This window comes from Capsicum annuum, chromosome 7, assembly GCF_002878395.1.
Source record: "Capsicum annuum cultivar UCD-10X-F1 chromosome 7, UCD10Xv1.1, whole genome shotgun sequence".
Lineage (NCBI taxonomy): Eukaryota > Viridiplantae > Streptophyta > Magnoliopsida > Solanales > Solanaceae > Capsicum > Capsicum annuum.
In genome coordinates this window covers 75,055,335-75,078,571 of record NC_061117.1, presented here as the reverse complement: position 1 = coordinate 75,078,571, position 23,237 = coordinate 75,055,335, and positions in this window count along the sequence as shown.

Here is a 23,237-nt window from a genome sequence, read left to right as displayed (position 1 = left end):
TATTTATTGCCAAAAGGTATGGCTTCATAAAGAAAGTGATGGTTCACCAAGAGAGACAACTTTCTGGAATAGCACGCAACCTACATTGGTTCTGCACTAGTCCTGTGACAAACCTACCCTCATAGGTGGCATTTGGTAATTTCCAGTATGTTTTGTGTGGCACTTATATTGGACCTACGTCCGCAGGTCACCAAGTTCATGGCAGGTCACATTTTCCCCTCAAACAGCGTGTCTCTTTCCTCGAAGGGTCACGACCCTTTGAGATGCTTTGTGACTTTGTCCAAAAATATAATCTCTTGATCATTTTGCAAATTCAAATCTAAATCCAATTTGAATTCAAGATGAAGACGAAGCTGACGAGAGATGATAATACTGTGAGACATATCTTGTTCTTGCATCACTATCCACTTAAAGGAATGCTTCTTAATATAAGCATAAGAAAGTTCCTTTCTTCCACCAATGTGGGTGAATTTTACTTTCTTAAAGTTAAAAAATCACTTCATTTTTTCTCCATTTGTTTCCTCTATATTCCATTCACTTATTCACTTTAAACTCAACAATCCCCCTACAAAAATGGGGAACAACTATTTTATTCAAATAAATTCACATACTAGTATATGATGTACAAGCAAAGACTAATTGCATCTGGATAAGTAGGTTTCTCTCTAAACTTTCCATAGTAAATTTGCAACAAATGCACTCGATTATTCGGTAGATGTGATATCTTTGATACATCAAACTTTAATGTACACTTATACCATTTATGGTTCACATGGTTTTATTAGTTTCAGCCATGAACATGACTTGGTTTCATGAGATCTTAGACAATAGGCTTTTTCTATGATTCTCCTTGAAGCAGCTTCTACATCACCTTCACATAGGTGATCTCTAAATGTTTAATCCGTTAGACCAAACTATTTTTTAAATCCACCAAACTTAGAAACCATTAAAATGCTTCAAATCATAAGTGTTATCTTTGTTTCCTAAACATTATTTTCATCATGAGAATGGGTAGAGTATATTGATAATGTTGAACCATTAGTCATAACTTTGTTAGATATGCTTGAACCTAACTCTTAGGATCTCCAGTCTGCTAGGTAGAGTTATCGTCATGATGGCTTGTCCTAGGCCTTAAGCCCATTTCCTTTGATATTCTCTTAACTCCTCTCTAGATAGGCCTTTTGGAAATATATTTAACATATTATTCTTTCAGTTCACATAGTCAACCGTGATAATTCCTCTAGAGAATAGTTATATAACGGTGTTATGTCTCCATCTTATATAAGGAGATTTATCATTATACACCATGCTCCCTACCCTATATATTGTCACTTGACTATCACAGTGTATGAATATTGGTGCCAAAGGTTTGGTCCGATCAGGAATATATTCAAAGAAATTTTGTAGCCATTCAACATCTTCACTGGCTTTATCTAATGCAATAAATTCAGATTCCATTAAAGAGTGGGGAGAGCATGTCTGTTTGGATGCTTTTCAAAAAGTATTTCTTCATTTAAATTAAATACATATCCACTCATGGATTTTACTTTATTTAATTTGGTGATCCAATTTGCATCACTATATACTTCAATTACCACTGGATTTTTGTTATAATGCAAAACGTAGTCTTGGGTATGTTTTAGATACCCCAAAACTCATTTCATTTCCATCCAATAATTTTGATTGGGATTATTCGACAATCATCAATTTACTAATAGTACATGCTATATCTGGCCACATATAATTTATGATATATATCAAACTTCCCAACACTGTTATGTAGTCCAAGCATAAGTCACTTTCACTTTTTTTCATTTGAAGTGCAAAGTTCACATCTAATGGAGTCTTGGAAATATTGAAATCCAAGTACTTGAACTTGTTAAGTACCTTTTCATTGTGATAAGACTGTGATAATTCCTATCCTTGTAGAGTTCTATGATTTCTTATCCCTAAGATCATATCAACAACTCCAAGGTCTTTCATATTAAACTTTCTCTCAAGTATTCATTTCGTAGAATCTATGTCAGAAATGTCTCTACTTATGATTAACATATCATCTACATACAAAAAAACAATGTCTTTATGATTTGGAGTGTCTTGATTGTAAATACATTTACCATATTTATTTATCTTGAAAACATTTTCCAACATAGTTTGGTCAAACCTTGCATGCCACTGTTTGGGTGCTTGTTTTAGTCAATAAAGTGACTTAACAAGTTTTAACACTTTTCTTTCTTTACATGAAACCACAAAACCCTCAGGTTGTTCTATGTAAATTTCTTCCTCCAATTCTTCATTTAAGAATGTTGTTTTCACATCCATTTGTTGGATTTCAATTCCATATACCACCGCTATGCAACCAACATTTGAATGGATGTTATCCTTATTATAGGCGAGTATGTGCCAGAATAATCAAGACTTTCTTTTCTCTAAGGCCTTTCACAGTAAGTCTTGCCTTATCATTTAAAACATAAAGTACCATCATCCTTTATCTTCTTTTTGAAGATTCATTTAAAACCTAAAGATTTATTTCCTAGAGGAAGATCGACCAACTCACAAGTATGGTTTCTCATAATTGAATTAATCTCACTATTGACTACCTCTTTTTAAAAGGATAAGTCTGAAGACCACATCGCTTCTTTAAATGTTTGAGAATCATTTTCAAGAAAAAATGTTACAAAATATAATCTGAAAGAAGATGATGTTACTTGACATGCACTAAACTTTGGATTGTTATCATTAAGTACATTCGCCTTTGGTTTATCTCAAGCTCATTTAGACCCTCTACTATAAAACTTATAGCTAAATTTTTATGGATAAATTGTTCAAAGAACTCAGCATTATATATTTAGTTATCATATTTTCATAAATATATGGATGTTTGGATTTATGAATCAAAAATTTACATGCTTTACTATATTCAGCATATATGCCGAGAACATAGTTAACAGTTTTTGGTCCTATTTTTAGCCTTTAGGAATAGGAACTTGTACTTAGGCTAGACACCCCATACTTTGAAATATTTCAAGTTTGGTTTTCATATGGAATGAATTTTTTCTTGCTATGGGACACTCAATTGAGTATTCGATTTGCTCTAAGGATAGCTTTCCCCCAAAAATTTTATGGTAAACCAGAACTTATGAGTAAGGCATTCATCACTTTCTTTAGTATTTGATTTTTCTTTATGCAGTTCCATTTGATTGAGGTGAATATGGAGTAGTAGTTTGATAGACAATTTTATTTTCCAAACATATCTCCATAAGAGGAGATTCATACTCTTCACCCTTATCTCTTCTTATCATTTTGATCTTTCTATCCGATTGATTTTTAACCTTAGTTATATATTGTCTAAACATGTCTATTGTTTCATCCTTACTATTTAGCAAATAAATATAATAATATCTAGTGCAATTGTTAATAAAGGTTATGAAATACTTTTTCACACCACGAGATGGTGTTGACTTCATATCATAAATGTTTGTATGGATTAAGTCTAAGGCACTGTAATTCTTTTCAACAGACTTATATAGATGGTTAACATACTTTGATTTCACACATGCTTAACACTTTGATTTATTGCACTCAAAGTAAGGATAAACTTTTAAATTAATTAGTTTTCACAAGGTTTTGTAGTTGACATGTCCTTAACGTTCATGCCACAATTCATTTGAATCAAGTAAGTAAGAAGAAATAGAACTTTTATTGATTTCAACATTCATCACACTGATCTTAAAAGGGCCCTCGGTGAGGTAACCTTTACCACATACACTTACTCCTTTACTAATTACAATTTTGTCAGAAACAAATTCACCTTTAAATTCATTCTTAGTCAGAAGTGAAGTAGAAACCAAGTTATTTTGTAACTCTAAAATATGAAGGACGTTGTTGAGTTTCACCACCTTATCTGATGCCATCTTCAAGCAAATCTTATCTGTTCCTTTATCTTTTATTGTAGTGGAGTTAGCCATAAATATCTTTTCCTCTTCTTGAGTCGGAGCGTATGATGCAAATGATTCCTTATTGGCACCTACATGAAAGGTGGTACCTGAATCTGTCTACCACTCTCTAGGATTTCCAACCAAGTTGCATTTTGAAAGAATAGCACATTGATCATCTACTTCATCTTTGAATTCAGTAATGTTGGCTTGAACCTTTCTTGCCCTTCTTGGGGCTCAACAATCTACCGACTTATTGCTAACCGTACGATAGTTAAAGAAATTTCCTTTGAATTTCTTCTTAGGAGGATTTGTTTGCTTTCTAGATGCTTTCTTTCTTTTCTTTGATTTATTAGGGTCATCCTCTATGATTTCGCTCTACTAATTGCAGATCCCCTTTAGTTACCTTCTCAGTTGCTTTGTTGTCCTCCTCTATCTGTAACCTCACAATGAGGTTTTCACCTGACGTCTCATTTATCTTGTTCATCAAGTAGTTTTTGAAGTCTTTCCACAAAGTTGGTAACTTCTTGATTATAATCGGTACTTGAAAAGCCTCAGTCACAATCAAACCTACATCAAAGGTTATGTTATTATTAATAACAAAATTAATATGTTTAAGAAAGGTATTTACTAAGTTTATACCTTTCTATAGGAGATTGTCGATGATTACTTACAGTTCTTGAACTTGGGAGACGCCAACCTTATTGTCTATCATCTTAAAGTCAAAAAATCTTACAGTAGTGAATTTTTTGATTCATGCATCCTCGTTTTTGTATTTCTTTTTCAAATTATCCCACAGTTATTTAGAGGTTTTCATATTGTTGTACACATTGTACAGATCATCTTGAAGGTCACTTAATATGTAGTTCTTACTTAAGAAATTCGAAGGTTTCAAAGCTTTCATTACTATAAAACTTTCCTATTTTGGTGTTTCTTCTGGCAACCCTGAAGCATTTCTAATATGAATCTTTCAAGACTTAATATAGTCAAATAAAAGAACATTTTTTGTCACCACCTTTTAAAATTCACATCAGAAAACTTCTTAAATTTTTTTGTCGGTGCCATGGTGGGTGTAACACTCAAACGACATAAATTAGCAATAGTTATTGCAGCAACATTTTTCATTCCATCATTAGCATGATTTTCAACAGTCATTTTTGTTTTCATAAAGAGACAACCAATTCAGTATGTTAGAATACTAACTATAGTATTTTTAAACTTTAAACAACTTGTTTCTTGTTTAACAATGAAGTTTTTATGTTCTTCTAATCGTCAAGCAAATAAACTTTAACTCAAGATAAAGTTTTTATACCTTCAAATCACTATTAAATTTAAATAGAGTAGAAAGCAACAAGCTTTAATAACCAGAAATCTAAAAATACATATTACAATAAATTTCTTAATATTGTTATTTCTTTCTACCAAATCTGTATTTAGAAATATGAAGGACAAGTTCAAGAACTACAAAGAAGTTTCAAAAACTTCAAACACAAATTGAAATGAACTATCAAAATAAAGTTTCTACTATTTTCTGAAAAAATAGTAAAACCAACTAAAAGAAATAAAGATGAAAACAGAAAAAGTGAGAGAATCAAGTCCACCGAATTCATGGTGTGTCCTTAAGGAATTTATTCCCCTTAAGTACCTGAGGTTAATAAAATATCACCTCCCAGGATAAAATTATTCACTTCGAAAAATAGTGGACCTCAAATTTTCTAAACCTCAAACTCACTTAACGATTTGAAGATCACACTAGATTTTTTTTAGAAGAAGAAAAAGTTGTTTTTATACTCAAATTAATTGTCTTTACCTGAGAAATAATTTAGGTATTTATAGCCAAAAGGTGTTGCTTTTGAACAGAAGCAATGGTTCATGAAGAGAGACAACTTTCTTGAATTGCAAGTGACCTGTGTTGGTTCTGCTCGGGTCCTATGCCCGTATGTGGCATTTGGAAATTTCCAGTATGTTTTGTGTGGCACTTGAATTGTATCTGTTTTTGCAGGTCACCAGGTGCATGCATAAGTCACATTTTTGCCCCAACCATTGTGTCTCTTGCTTCAAAGGGTCGCATCCTTTCGAGATGCATTCTGACTGCATCTATACTGCGTCAGAAATACATCCGTAAATGGAGAAAATTTATTCAAGCTTCGACTAAATTTTTTCCAAAATATAATCTCTCTAACACTTTCTTCCAAATCCAAATCCAAAACCGAAGCCGAGTGAGCGACGATGGCGCAAGGCATGCCTTGTTCTTGCCTCCCTATCCATATGAATGAATGCTTCTAAATATAAGCATAAGAAAGTTCTTTTCTTCCACCAATGTGGGAGAACTTTACTTCCTTAAAGTGAAAAATCTACTTCACTTTCCCTCCATTTATTTCCTTTATTTTCCATTCACATATTCACTTAGAACCAACAACTTCATCATGGTAATTGCTCTATGTCCACGTTGATTGGAGAGGTCGAATTTTGGGTTTAATATCTAAGAATACCATGACTTAGAAACAGACTTAAATTGCAGGAGACATTTATCGGGTAAATTTGAAAGAATAATCATAATAATTTCATCCATAGATTTGTCATTAGATAATTTGGTGTTCGGATTGAAGCTTTGTTTCTTTCTTTGGGGGAAGGGTTGCGGCGCTGTGCTATATATATAAGAGAATATTAAATATTTTGTAAGAAGAGAATCCTAGTAAAACAATATAGGGTTAACTTTTTATTACTTTTGTTTTTTATAAGTACTATTAATATTTTATCCATCTAGACTAGAATACAAAAGCGAAATAAATGGAACAAATAATTATGACTAGTTTGAGCATATAAACCAAAATATATTCATTTTATTTGATATTTTTAAAGTTGAAAATAAAGTTAGAGTTATGTTCGACTATGGTATTTTAAAAATAGGGTATTTTTAAAGTTAAAAGATATATAAGTGAAAATATATTTAAAAATATTTAGATTTTTATGAAATAAAAAATTTACATTTTTCAAAAAAATAAAATAAATTAAAAAGTATAAAAAGTGAATCCAAAAATAGTGACAGGTGATTTTTAAAATTTCAAATATTGTAAAACTGTACTCTAAAGTTTTTATGGTCAAACAATTATTCTAAAATAAAGTGAAAAGTATTACGAAATATTGTGAATAAAACTCATGGCCAAATGCCTACTTAGTTACGTTTCAAACTGAAGAGAATATTTTTTTGAGAGGAATGAAATTTAATAGGTATTTGATCACGAAAACTTAAGAAAATTAAAGAGTTGCAGTTGCAAGTTTAAGTATGAGTTATGTTTGGCCATTTTCTTTTTTGAAAGAAATTTTTTGAACTTATGAAAAGATAAAAAGTAAATAGTGAAAATAAGTTGAAGATTGTTTTCACTTTTTCCCATACAATTTTAAGTTGTATTTGATATTTTTTTATGGACAACCATCATTTTGGGGGGATAAAGTGAAATAATTTTTCAAAAAAAGAATAAATATTTATCACACCCTTTTTTTCCTCAAAGGTTGGTCCAATTAAAGTGACGATTTTGAATAGGGATTATTTTATTTATAGAGTCGCCATTTGAAATTGAGTTGTGTTGTTCCAAGTCACCTTATTGAATCCCCAATCAATATGAAATGACCCTTGTTGGTCTACGAAAATAGAAGATCAGGTAGAAAATTATATTAACCGAGGGGAAGGTGTGAGGTACCCCTCGTGTCCCGTGGTTCAAGAATGATCGCGTTTATCAACTTATACTTTACTTAAACTATTTTGATAGATTATATTTGAAGGCCTTCATTTGCTAATTTTTACTATACTAAAACTTATCTATTATTCTGATAGGTTAATTTTACAACGATCTTTGACGAAGTACAATATTGCATCCTCGAATTATTTTAAACGTCTTACAAAGATGCGTACATTACATTCTAAAATGAGACTAACCATTTAAAAAAAACGTGTCTAAAGCTCATCATGCGTTAAAGGTTTTTGTTTCGTCTCTTGTAAACTTGAGACAATTTTATCTTATCTACTTTATTCTCTTTTTTTCTCTCTGTTCTTTTAAAAATTTGCAATGAGTTTTGAATTAGTCCGCAATTCTTCTCTCTCCCTCTTATATAAAAAAATTCTCTTTTTTTTATCATTTATGGCGGATCTTAGATAAATCCGCGATCCATTTCACTTATTGTCTATGATTGATTGGTTAATTGGATCATAAGATTGGTCTTAGTCTAAAGTGTTAATAAAACATATTAAGATAAACACTTGTTGTAATTTTGAAATTACCCAGGACTCTAAACTAGATATATTACAAAATATTCAATACTCAAATAAAGTTACCAAATAAGAAAACTAACCAAAATCCCGCGTTCTAAGTATAAAAATAAAGAATAACCAAACTATTGTCGATGGATATAGGAGAAACTTTATTGACTCTTACTAATATTTTTTTGAGATAGAATAAAAACAAATTCAAGTCCGTCAGTGTTCAGGAATGCGGTCACATCATTGCATATTGCGATGATGCGAAGAGATGCGAGTCTGTCTCGCTGCATGTGGCTAATGCAAGCGCATTATGTTGGTTTTACTCCATAAAACATACAAAAATACTGGTACTGGGTTAGATAAAAACCTTTGTGATAAAATAAATCTAGTATAGAAGAAAGAATGCCGTTACCGGAAACTACAAACGACAACCAAACTCGGACTTCAAACTTCAGTCTCCAAGAATAGTATCTTCTCACTTTTTCTCACTTCGTTTCTCTCTTTGTTTCTTCCAATTTTTGGTTGTCTCTTTCTGTCTCGTTCCTTCTCCTCACTTTTTCACACTCTCATTTTCTTTTTTAATCCTTCCTATCCGTTCCTTTCTCTCAAGTTTTGTTTTACCGACCAATGTTCTCTCTTGTTCTCTTGTTTGTGTTTTTTTTGTAAGTATGACTGTCTCTCCTTGTTTATTCTCAAATTTGGTTGTTTCTCTTTTTATTTTTCTCTGTGTCCGTCTTTTTTTATGTTTGTGGGTTAGTATATAATGTGTAGTGTTGGGTAATTTGAAGGAGTTGAGGGAATTTGCTGATAAAAAAGGATTGCGGGAGAGGTTGAGGGAACGTGGAAAAGGGTGGTTTTATTAGGATAAAATTTTCTTTTTTTTCTTTCTTAATTTAATATATATATAAAATAAATAATAATAAAATTTAAAATAAATAAATGAAATATTAACTAATTAATTTTTATACTTAGGATAATATCAGAAAAATTTACAACTAGCCTAAAATAAAATATAATTAAGAAAAAAATAAAATTTTACCTTATTATTAAAATCTAAGCTGAAAGAAAACATATTTTTAAAAATATTTTTACTATGAAAATAAAAATAAAATATATCCTAAAATGCAACTCTATTTTTAAAGAAAATCTTTTTCACAATTTTCAAATAAAACCTACTAAAAACAAAAATAAAAACTGAAAAAATATATTAGATAAAAATATAATTTTTTAATGCTAAAAATACGGAAAATTTAGGGGAGGGTAATTACGTGTCTACATTTGCTCCTCTTTGTTTGAATACAATAATTTTTTTAATATAAAGAAGTAGAAAACGAATAAGTTTTGACCCGCCAGTTATTTGAAAAGGTAGAAGAAAGAAAAATGAGATACAACCGAGTCCTAATTTTAAACCGCCTATATAACTCGGGTTATAAGAGAATCAAGTCATATGTAGTTCAAAGAGGTGAAATGATAAGATGATGAGTTAGAGGTCGAGTGAGGTCCCGTCGAGTTTCTGATTTGCGACTTTTGCTTTTACATCAAAATGAAAAAACAAAATTAAATATGAAGATACAAGTGAAAGATCGTATCTATACACAACTTTTCTGGAATCTTGACTTGAATTTTCATGACTTCTCAAGTGGGCAGACAGACGTTATTTTGAGTTGAACTTGGAAAATAAAATATTCCTCCATGTTGATTCTTGGCACTAAAGAGGAACTTTAAAATTGACTTATTCTTCAGACTTTCTTCTGACTTGAACTTGAAAATCTTCACCCTATTCTTCAGGCTGACTCTTGAACTTGCAAGTGATAGTATTCACTCTATTATCTAGGTGAGCATCCTGACATGCTATTTGATCACCCTATTCTTCAGTCAGGCTCCTGACTTGTAATTTCTTCACCCTGTTCTCCAGGAGGTCTCCTAACTTCAACACTGAGAATTGTTATTTTTCAAACATGTTCCTGAACTCAAAGTAAAAGGTGAACTAGAAAAGTAAAGTCTCATTATCCAAGAGAGTCCTGAGCAAAAAGTAAAATCCCATTATCTAAGAGGATCCTGAGTAGAAAATAAAATCCTATTATCTAGGAGGGTCTTGAGCAAAGAGTAAATTTCCATTATCCAGGAGGGTCCTGAGTAGAAAAACAAAAATTCATTATTCAGGAGGGTTCTGAGCAGAAAGTAAATTCCCATTATTCAGAAGGGTCCAAAGTTAAAATTAATGTCCCAAATTCCCATTATCCAGGGAGGTCCTGGGTAGAAAGTAAATCCCATTATCCAGGAAGGTTCTGAGTAGAAAATAAAATTCCATTATCTAGGGGGTCCTGAGCAGAAAGTAAATTCCCATTATCCAGGAGGGTCCTGAGAAGAAAATAAAATTCCATTATCAAGGAGAGTCCTGAGAATAAAGTAAATTCCCATTATCCAAGAGGGTCCTGAACAGAAAACAAAATCCCATTATCCAGGAGAATCCTGAGTAGAAAGTAAATTTCCATTATCCAGGAGGTCCTTGAGCAAAATAAATAAATAAATTCATAAAATAAAATTCCATTATACAGTAGTGTCTTGAGCAGAATTATAACGCCTCGAATCTATACCGCAGATGCTACACGGTGCTCATAGTCCCGAAGGACCATAAGCTAACCCATGACTGGTATCTGTTGTAATAACTGAATGATAATACTGCAAATATATAGAAATTAGGTAGAAAACATGCTATAAGGTTCAATGCTTTATTAAAACAGAATACGCTATAACAATACCAAAACTGAAACATATGTCTTAAAATACTCTAGTTTGAAAAACCTCTAAACTGTATGAAATGTGGTGTTGATGAGACAAGTCCCCAAATAACTCCGGCTACTGAAATAAACTAAAATGTTGAAATAACAATCATGTCCTCGAACTATGAGGACTTGCCACTAACTCTTACTGCTGAAAATCTGTAACTGCTAAGGGTGCTCGGGAGCCCATGCGTCTGAACCTATGATATAAAACATCATAGTGCAAAGAAAGGTATATGTCAGTACTTTGAATGTACAGGTATGCAAAGTGAGGTAGGATTAAATACGTGGATTCATATGTATGAACAATACTGACTGAATGACATGAATATAACAGAATGAAAGTACATACATGAATATGTAATCTGTAACTAAGATCATGATAATACTGAATACTGAGTTTGAATACTGATTAACTGATATTTGAGTATATTGATACTGAATTATTGATAAATTAATGAATGTACATGATGGTCTAGATTCTATGGAACTATACTGAGTTACGTACTGAGCTAAGTAACTGTATCTGAAGTCCTGAATCTGTAGAACTGAACTATGTTCTATTCTGAGACTGGAACTGGAACTAAAACTGTGGAAAGTAATTATCTAACCGACATGCCCTTCTCTGAACTGATTGGGGTCCAACCTGTAACTCTAGCTGGAAGGGTGTTAGTACCGTGCCATGGGTAAAGACAAGATGAGTCACCCTCATCAGGCAGGTGCTCTGAACGAGAATGGCGGTACCCTTAACTGGCAGGTAGATCACCTCATCAACCCTCAACTGGAAGTTTGATGTCTCAACCTATGCTAGCTACGTAATTTTGGAACACAAGGACTGTTTCTAAGGATCACACCCTCTACTGGCAGGTGAGTTCCCATCCGTGGGTTCACTCGGTGCTGAATCCTACTACCAACTAAATAGACACTGAACTGATTTCTAGTTCATACTACTCTTGACTAAACTATTACTGATTTATTTGTCTAACTGAACTAAACTAAGTTCACTGAGTTCTGTTGACTGATGGAATACTACAAAATTCTTCTAACTGGCTAAATTTATTAAGGTTTGAACTGAATACTAAACTGGACTGGACTAATACTCAGTCTACTGAGTTTTTCCTGAGTTCTATAACTGATTGAGAGTACTACTGGTTGTGACATGACTAATACTATCCTATGAATGACCATGGCTCTAGGTAATCAGCTAAATTATCTGGTATAAAATACTCCTAAGACTCGATAGCATAAATTATAAAACATGAAAAAATCTTGAAACATGATAAATAACTACTTGATCATCATTCATTAATTGGGACATTAGAAAACACTTGCATGCCATGAACTTGAATACATGCGAACATGATATACAACAACAACAAACCCAGTGTATTCCCACACAATGGGATCATGCTAGCATAATATAATTCCATTATTTAATTCTCATGAACAACTCATCAAATACTTGGAAGGCATTCTATATGCACAGAGTACTGATCAACACATGAGCATCACAAATTTCAAGGCTTTAACATGAATTCACACGATACTACATACATAATAGTTGTTTTTACATAAATCTTGCACTTAATCATGGAATAGAAATCCAGTCAACTTTATAATCATGAATACACTTGAACCCAAATCATAGAAATCATGAAATCAAGATACTTGAAGTTTAAAGGAGTTTCTTAGACTCTAAGGGTGGAAGGAACCCTTGGATGAACACTTGGTATACCTTGGTTGCTACATTCTTAAAGATTCACGATGGAATCTTAAACCTAAAATTTGAAATTTAATCACCTAGGCTTTTTTGTTCTTGAGTAATTTGTGAAATAATGAGTGTTTTGCAAATACAAGGATAAATTTCATATTTTTGGGTGTTGAAGGATGTAGGAAAAGACCCAAATATCCCTAAGGTTGTGGCTTTTTAATGACTAAAAACTAAACTATCGATGCACAGATCGATGTACCGCATCATTGGCATAGATGTGATGGCCAAGGCATCACATCAAGTCCACGTCGGTTCACTGGAAATTGTCACTGGAGCCAAGTAAAAATATTGATCAACCCAATAGCCACCGTGCCACACCAACATTCCATTGATGCACTATTTTGGATTCCCAAACGAGGTCCAAAAAATCTAAAACTCATCCGAGAACACCTACTAACATTCCTGATCATGAATCAATTTAAAGATAGATACTTTAATGTCATAAGAGTCGTGAAATAGAGTTTCCAACTTAGGAAGGTTAAAACAATACTAAGTCTGAATACTTAGCTAAAATTTTCTAATCTGGGACCCTTTAGCAAGCTTAAAAGACTAAATTGAGCTTAGGATTTTGCAGGGTCTTACAATATCTCCCCCTTGAAAACATTCATCCTCGAATGAGACTAATTAGACTGGGAATACTGATAGAATAGATTTAGACTCTGGACATGCGCCACTTAAGCTTGATTTTCTGACTGAAATTACTGATATACTAAATTATCATACTGAATATGCATATCTGATGCATGAGTAAATAGCTAAACATGTTTCATGAATACATGACTGGGATTATTAATAAGATGATCTTATATACTAAACATGCCTATCTAATATATGAGTACATGACTGAAGTGATTCGTGAATGCATGAGTGAGTATGCAATGTTAATTGATACTAAGTTTGATTCATGAATGCATGAGTGAGTATGCCATGTTAATTGATACAAAGTTAGTAGTTATATCCAAACTTGAGACTGAGTAAATTCAATGGAAATTTGTTACCTTTGGCTGAGTCTCAGTTTGTGAAAAAAAGGTGAGGATACTTGGTCCGCATGTTTGCTTCTGCTTTCCAAGTATTTCTCTCAATGGACTGATTCTGCCAAAGTACTTTGACTAGAGGGACTTCTTTGTTCCTCAGTCTGCAAATCTGATAATCAAGAATTTCAACTGGAATCTCTTCATAAGAGAGGCTATTCTGAATATTTATACCCTCTATAGGTACTACGACTGCTAGGTCACTTATGCATTTCTTAAGCAAAGAGACATGGAACACTGGATATACTGAAGCTAAGTCTGAAGGCAACTCAAACTCATAAGCTATCTTTCTAAAATGGTTGAGAATTTGGTAAGGACCGACATATCAGATACTGAGTTTTCCCTTCTTGCCAAACCTCTTCACTCCTTTTATAGGAGATATTTTCAAATAGATAAAATCCTCAATCTCGAACTTGAGATCTTTTCTGCGTATATCTGCGTATGATTTCTATCAGGTTTAAGTTGTCTTAAGCCTTTCCCTAATCAACTGAACATTCTCTAAGGTATCAAATACCAAGTCAGGCCCTACCACTGCGGCCTCACCCACTTCAAACCAACCAATAGGATACCTACACCTCCTTCCACAAAGATAATCAAATAGTGCCATTTGAATTCTAGAATGATAGCTGTTGATATATGTTAATTCAATCAAAGGCAAGTGGTTATCCCAACTAACTTTAAAGTCTATCACACACATTTACAGCATATCTTCTAAAGTTTGAATGGTCCTTTCTGCTTGACCATCTATCTAAGGATGAAGGGTTATACTGAGGTTAACTCAGGTACCAAGACCTTTTTGGAATGCCTTCCAAAAATAAGAGGTTAACTGTGTACATTTATCTGAGATAATAACCAACTCCCTAATATAGAGTTTGGCATAATCCTTGGCTAAATAAGAGGTATGGACTGGTAGGAAATAAGCTGATTTGGTCATCTTATCTATAATGACCCAAACTGAATCATGCTTACGACGAGTATAGGGTAAACCCATCACAAAGTCCATGTTCACTTCTTTCTATTTCCAGGTGGGAATGTTGAACTCCTACATAGACCCACTAGGCTTCTGATGCATAATCTTAACCTTCTGACATGTTGAGCACTTAGCCATAAACTATGCAATATCTCTCTTCATACCACTCCACCAATAGAACTCCCATAAATCATAGTTCATCTTAGTAGCCCTTGGATGAATAGACTACCGCGCACCATGCGCTTCTGCAAAAATTTGTTATCTCAAGTCGTCTACACCTGGCATACATAGCTAACCCTGACAACATAAAACACCATCTCCCACTTGGGAGAAGACCTCTACTATCTGATCTCTAATTTTTTTCTTTAACTTAGCTAGACTGGGATCCCTATCATGCTTTTCCTTCACCTCGGAAACTAGTGATGATTCTGAACTACTCTTCATCCATACACTACCTTCTCATGAATCGACTAAGTGAACATATAGTAGGGTAAGCTGATGAAATTCCTGAGCTTACTTCTTCTTACCATCCTCCACATGAGCAAAACTACCCATAGACATCCTACGGAGAGCATTAGCTACTATATTGGCTTTACTTGGATGATACAGGATTTTCATGTCATAGTCTTTCAATAACTCCAACCATCTTCTCTGACGGAGGTTTAGGTCTTTCTGACAAAACACATACTGCAGGCTCTTATGGTCTATGAACACATAAACATGCACACCATATAAATAGTGCCTCCAAATCTTTAAGGAAATTAGTACTACTACTAACTCAAGATCATAAGTAGGATAGTTCTTTTCATAGGGCTTAAACTGTGTAGAGGCGTAGGCTATGACCTTACCTCTCTGTATTAAGAAACATCCCAAACAAACTCTAGAGGCATCACAATATACCATAAACCCCATCTGAACCATCTGGTAGGGTCAAACCTAGAGCTGTAGTTAGTCGAGTCTTTAACTCCTAAAAACTCTTTTCACAAGAACCTGACCATTGGAATTTGACTTTCTTCTGAGTCAATATGGACATAGGGGATGCAATAGATAAAAATCCCTCAATAAACCATCGGTAATAGCAGCCAAGCCCAAGAAACTTTAGATATCTGATGGAGAGATGGGTCTAGACTAATTTCTCACTGCTTTGCTATTTTGGGGATCAACTCTAATGTCATCATCGAAAATGATATGGCCAACGAAGGCTACTAACCTTTTCCAAAATTCGCACTTACTGAATTTAGCGAATAGCTTATGATTTCTGAGAGTATGCAATACTATTTTGATAAGGTCTGCATGATCATGCTCACTACGAAAGTAGACAAGAATGTCATCTATGAATCCTATGACAAACATGTCCAAGTACTGCTTGAACACATAGTTCATCAAATCTATAAAGGCTGCTAGGGCATTGGTAAGATCAAAGGACATGACTAAGAATTTGAAGTGACCATACTGAGTTCTGAAAGCTGTCTTTGGGATGTAAAATTCTCTAACTCTGAGTTGATGATAGCCTGATCTGAGGTCTATCTTAGAAAAGTAACTGGCATCCTGAAGTTGGTCAAACAAGTCATCAATTCTGGGAAGTGGATACTTGTTCTTTATCGTGACTTTATTTAGCTGATGGTAGTCAATACAAATTCTGACAGAACAGTCTTTCTTATGCACAAATAAAACTAGTGTGCCCCATGGGGACACACTGGGTCTGATAAATCCCTTATCTGGGAGATCTTTTAACTTTTCTTTTAATTATCTGAGTTCTACTAAGTCTATTCTATATGGCGGAATAAATATGGGCAGAGTATCTAGAAGAAAGTCTATTCCAAAGTCAATTTCCCTTTCAGGAAGAACTCCAGGAAGATCTTTGGGATATACATATGGGAATTCACATGCTACTGATACTGATTCAATTGTAAAAGTTTCTAAACTAGAGTCCTAGAGTTGAACGAGATGGTAGACATATCCTTTAGATATCATTTTGCTCGCCCGAAGGTAAGAAATAAGGTGACCCTTAAGTGCTAAAGTACTACCCCTCCACTCAAGGACGGGTTCATTCAGAAACTGAAAATGGATAATTTTATTTCTGCAGTCGACTGAGGCATAGTAGGAATAAAGCTAATCCATGCTGAGAATGACATCAAAACCATTCATCTCTAATTCAACTAAGTCTATTGAAGTGACTTTATAAGATATCATAACCGGACAGTTCTTGTATACCCATCGGACTATGATAGATTTACCCATTGGGTAGATACTGAGAAAGGCTCTGCTAGAATTTCAGGACTGACTCTAAAACAATGACTATATATGGAGTAACAAAGGACAACGAGGCTCCTAGATCTAGAAAAGCATAAACATTTAAATTGAAAAATTATAACGTACCAGTGAGCACATCAGGAGAACTTTATTGATCCTATAGGGACTGAAGAGCATAGAGTCTATTTAGGCATTGCCCACTGATGGGACTGGATGCGGCACATTGCTCATTCACGCGACCACACTGAGCTGGGGGATGATTATACTGACCCTAAGAACCTGAATGGGGACAATCGCTGACTCTGTTGCTTGGCTTGCCACACCCAAAACACATATGACTACCCGCTCTGCAGGTACCCTAGTGGCTTCTACCATATTTTTGACAAAGGGGATTGGTTTGGGCGCTGCTAACACTACCCTAGGGTTTAGGGCCTGGTGCCCTATCTATATTGTCATCTTTTAATTTTAACACTAGAGCACTGGCTAAGGATGGAGCTGGAAATGAAGATTTCGAGCAAAATAGAAAGTATTTCCCACCCTCTAACTTAAGCTGAGAAAAGCTAAAATTACCTATTCTCGCTCTCTTGTTCTCCCTCTCCTTCTCCCTATTCTTAGCCTCCTCTATCTACTAAGCATATATCATGAGCCTAGATATGTCCATCTCATTAATTAACATTGCAGTCCTACACTCATTGACCACACTATTAGACATGCCAGACACATACTTACTCATCTTAGATATGCTATCTGCTACCATATGAGGAGCTTATCTAGATATTTGAGTAAACTTGAGATAATACTCTTTCATTGCCGTGCTTCCATGCTTCAGATTTATAAACTCCAAAAAAATAGCATCCCTCAACTCCAATAGGAAGAACCTATCTAGAAAAGTAGTGACAAACTCCTTCCACTCTATGGGCCCTGCATCTGCAGCCTTTTCTGCTTTTCACTTTTAAACCATAAGTGGGCCATATATTGAAATTGATATGCAACCAACTCAGTGCTCTCAACAGCAGTCACCCCCATAATATCTATAAATTTCTGAACCTGATCAATAAACTCCTGAGGGTCCTCATCTGAATTAGATCCAGTAAAAGATGGAGGGTTCATTTGGGTGAAATCTTGAATCCTGGTAGCAGCATTATTGGCCACTAGGTTAGCTGGAATAGTAGTTGGATATTCATTCTGGGTTGCCACAAAATAAGCTAGGGTGGTGAAAGCTGCTCTAAATTCAGCATAGGAGATATGTTCATCTAGAGGATTCGGCTGGATATGTTGGAGTTCTGGATGGTCTCCCATTCTTCTCCCCTTAGTCCTCTTTGGAGGCATACTCTGTGAATGGAAGAGAAACTTGGATTAGACTGAGATTTTAAGTGGATCTTATGCTCACTCGCACGATATGAGTACTAAAAGAAGGTAAACTTTTCCTAAAACATCTCACAGCCTCATGTTCATAAGTGTGGCATACTACATACCCATGAAAAAGATTCTACTAGATGTGGTTGTCAGACTTACTAGGACTCTATTGAAATAGAACCTTAGGCTCTGATACCAAGTTTTTAACACCCTGAGTTAGTACCCCAGATGCTACACGGATCTTATAGTCCCGAAGGACCACAAGCTAACCCATGACTAGTGCCTTTTGCAATAATTGAATGATAATACTGCAAATATGTGGAAATTAGGCGAAAAACATGCCATAAGGTTCAATATCGTACTAAAACTGAATACGGTATAACAATTCTAAAACTCAAATTTCTGTCTTAAAATACTCTAGTCTTAAAAACCTTTAGACTATCTGAAATGTGGAGTTGATGGTACAAGTCCCCAACTAACTCTGGCTACTGAAATAAACTAAAATGCTAAAACAACAATCATGTCCTCGAACTATAAGGACTTACCACTAACTCTTACTGTTGAAAATCTGTAATTGCTAAGGGTGCTCGGGAGCCCACGTATTTGAAACTATAATATAAATATCATAGCGCAAAAAAAGGTATGCGTCAGTACTTTGAATATACTGGTATGCAAAGTGAGGTAGGCTATAATATGTGGGTTCCTATGCATGAATAATACTAATTAAATGACATGAATATAACTGAATGAGAGTGTATGCATGAATACATAAACTATAACTGAGATCGTGATAACACTGAATACTGAGTATGAATATTGATTAACTAATATCTGAGTATACTGATACTGAATTACTGATAACTAAATGATTATATCTGATAGTCTAGATTCTATGGAACTATACTGAGTTTCGTACTGAGCTGAGTGATTGTATCTGACACTCTTAAATCTGTAGAACTAAACTGAGTTCTATTCTGAGTCTGAAACATAAATTGAGACTACGAGAAGTAATCATCTAACCAATATTCCACTCTCTTAACTGATTGGGGTCCAACCTATAACCCCAGCTTGAAGGGTGTTAGTATCGTTCCATGAATAAAGACAAGCTGAGTCACCCTCATCTGGTAGGTGCTCTGAATGAGAATGGTGGTACCCTTAATGGGCAGGTAGATCACCTCATCAACCCTCAACTAGTAGGTTGATGTCTCAACCTATGCTAGTTACATATTTTTGGAATACAAGGACTGCTTTTAAGAATCATAGCCTCTACTGGCAGGTGAGTCACAATCTGTGGGTTCACTCTGTGCTGAATCTTACTCCCAACTGAATAGACACTGAACTGATTTCTAGTTTATACTAGGTTTGACTAAGCTGTTACTAATTATACTGTCTAACTAAACTGAACTAAGTTTACTGAGTTCCATTGACTGATAGAATACTACTGAATTCTTTTAACTAGCTGAATTTACTAAGGTCTGAACTGAGTACTGAACTGTACTGGACTAATACTGAGTCTACTAAGTTTTTCCTGAGTACTGTAACTAACTAAGAGTACTACTGATTGTGACTTGACTGATACTATCCTGAGACTGACCATGGCTCTAAGTAATCAGCTAAATTGTCGGGTATTAAATACCCCCAGGACTCGATAGCATAAATTATAAGATATGGAAAAATCTTAAAACATGATAAATAACTACTTGATCATTATTCATTCATTGGGACATTCTAGCAATCACTTGCATGCCATGAACTTAAATACATGCTAGAATGATATAATTTCATTATTTAATTCTCATGAACATCTCATCAAACACTTGGAAGGCATTATATATGCACATAGTACTAATCAACACATGATCATCACAAATTTCAAGGCTTTAACATAGACACATAAGTGATCCAGTGATCTTGGAAATGCATCACCTAAATGCAGTGATTTTGGAAGGTTTAGTGCAGCACACACCAGTTCATGTTGCATTTCAATGAGTTAGTTCTATTGAAATATGAACAACATAATTTTTAACTTCTTAAATTTATGAATTTTTAATTCATTAGATTGTTGGTGAAAAGATTGTTTATCTCTATTTCTAATCTCTAATTTCTAATTTCTAATCTTTAATCTCTAATCTTTAATCTCTAATCTATAATCTCTAATCTCTAATTTATATCTATATCTATATCTATATCTATATCTATAATATATTAAAAGTGTGAAGGGCGTTAGAAATATCATTTGAACTTTTTGCCCTTCATTAAAAGTCTTTAATTTAGACAAAATCGTCTTTTTACTATTTTTTCTAATATTTAAGAGTTGAAAATTAATTAAATATATTTATGATAAAACATTTCCTTATTAGAAGACATCAAAATTAATGACAGCTAATACTTTTTCTATTAGTTTAAGAATTCTAAATCAACTAAATTTGATTTCAAGAAGATTTGAAAAATCTAGAAATTAATATAAAAGCGTTAAATAAGAAAAATTTAAGAAGTACCAAATTTTTAAAGTTTTAAGTAAGTAATAAAAATGTAATCAATGATTTTGTAAAGGTTTGACTTTAAAAATAAGGAAATATTTTAAATGTAGAAACAAAATAATCGTACCACAAATATGGTTCAAATTGATGCGTCTCTCTTAGCCTGTGACAGCACAAAAAAGAGGTATTGTATGACAAACGCAAAAGTGATGATCCATCAACCACTTAGAATTTATGATGGTAAAATATATATGTTCTTACACTAAAATATATATTTATCTTTATATTATTATATTAAAGTATAGAGAATCTTTGAAAAGTGATTTAAACTTTTATACTTCATTAAAAATCTTCGCAATAGACAGAATCATTTAATTTTAAATGATCAAACATTACACGCGCACGACACGTGCGGTTAAACTAGTATATTAAAAGTATGAAGGGACTTAAAATATTGTTTGAACTTTTTGTCCTTCATTAAAAGACATAGCAATAGACAAAATTGTCCTTCACCTTTTTTCTTAATTCATTATTTAATTATTTTCATAATATTGACTCCTAAAATATATGAGATTATGACTTTAATAAATATATCTATATTTATAATCTCTATTATATTAAAAGTTTGAAGGGCCTTATAAATCACGTTTAAACTTTTTGGCCTTCATTAAAAGTCTCCCCTTTAGACAAAATCGTCTTTTCACATATTCTATTTAAATTACAAATCCAATAAACCAATATAAATTTTGACTATCGGTACTAATGCACAATCAATTTTCTATTCTAACTAGATTTGAACAAAGAAAAACATAAATTCTATGCAAAGAAAAATAAAAAAATAAAATATATACGTGTATGAGCATTAGACACAGAATCCTTTGAAGAGTAATTTATGTGGAGGTATCATATTCTAACTAAATTAGGAAAAACAAAAATCAAAATCCTATTCTAACTAAGTTATAACAAATACGTTCATATTCAGCCCAGCAAAAAAATCTACTTCTATAAATACCAGTCTATTTTAATATTGTATTCGTAACATCCAACATATTAGTTTCTTGCTACTGTCTCGCTGCCGTGTTTTCTACATTGCATCGCTAACAAAAATTTTTTTTCAGTTTGTCTACAATCTCTCTCAGCAATTCATTGATATTATTTCACTGGACTTAATTACCAAATCAGTAATGGACTTAATCATCAAATCACTGGCTGCAATTATCGATATCGACTTAACAAACTCAAATTATCGAAGTTGTGCCTCTTAGCACAGTGAACTCCATGATCGTACCTCCATAGTAAAAATCTTGGTCATAGGGTGCGAAGCAACAAAAAAATTTACTTGAGCAACAAGTGGTACTCGAAAAACATTCACATTGGTCGATAAAAGGTACTTAATTCATCAACCACTTCTCTTATTTATAACTAATGTTCTTCTTGTACTATTCTACTTATCAAGAACATCTATATTATAAAATCACTCTATATCATTTTCAGTTATTTAAACAAACTAAACTATGTTGCCATTTTAGTATTTTTTTTTATGTGACAAAGATTAAGAGAACAAGCTTATAATTAGTACAGAAAATGTATGTTGCATTAGAAAGAATCATGACTTATTAGGATAATAAATAAACTTATCCAATATTGTAGCCAAATATTAACATACTTTAGGTTATATCAGCAGCACAAATACAAATATCCTAGTGCACTTGAGTATATAAAAGTTCTAGAAAGAGTTTCAAAATGATATGAGAAGCCATTGATTTTTTTTACTAGAAGCTTATCCAGATTATTATATGAGCTGTGGAATGAGAATATACGATGAAATTGTTGGAAGTAGTGGGGGATATTTAAATAGAACAGTGAGAGTGAGTAATTTAGGGTGTGATATTATTTAAATGTTACTTTAATTTTTTTTTGTGTAAATAAAGCATTAAAAAGAGTCATGCAGGAACTTGCTAAGAAAATGACATTTTGCTAAAATCAAACAGAGTACGTACACTTTACAAAAATATCCCAGGGCATATCTGGAACTGCAGTATATGCTTTATCTGAGTTTGATGGCTAATAATGTCATAATTACCACAATTAAAGGACACGACTTTCTGAACAAAGCCATTTGAAATTGTATGAAACAAGTAAAAGTGAAAAAAGATCATAAACATTGAAGATTCACTGGTTATATTTTAAATTAGTATGAATTTACTACAAAAAGGTATCAGTTCATGGGCAAGAAAAGTGGGAAAAATAACACAAACAGAGAAGATTCACATGTCCTAGTTAGGCTTTAATCCAACATTCATATGCATTTTGAGGAGAGTAGAATGTACATAGAAATCACCTCTACCTTTTCGCGATAGAACTATTGTTTTTTAAATTAGTTAAATGACCCTATATAAG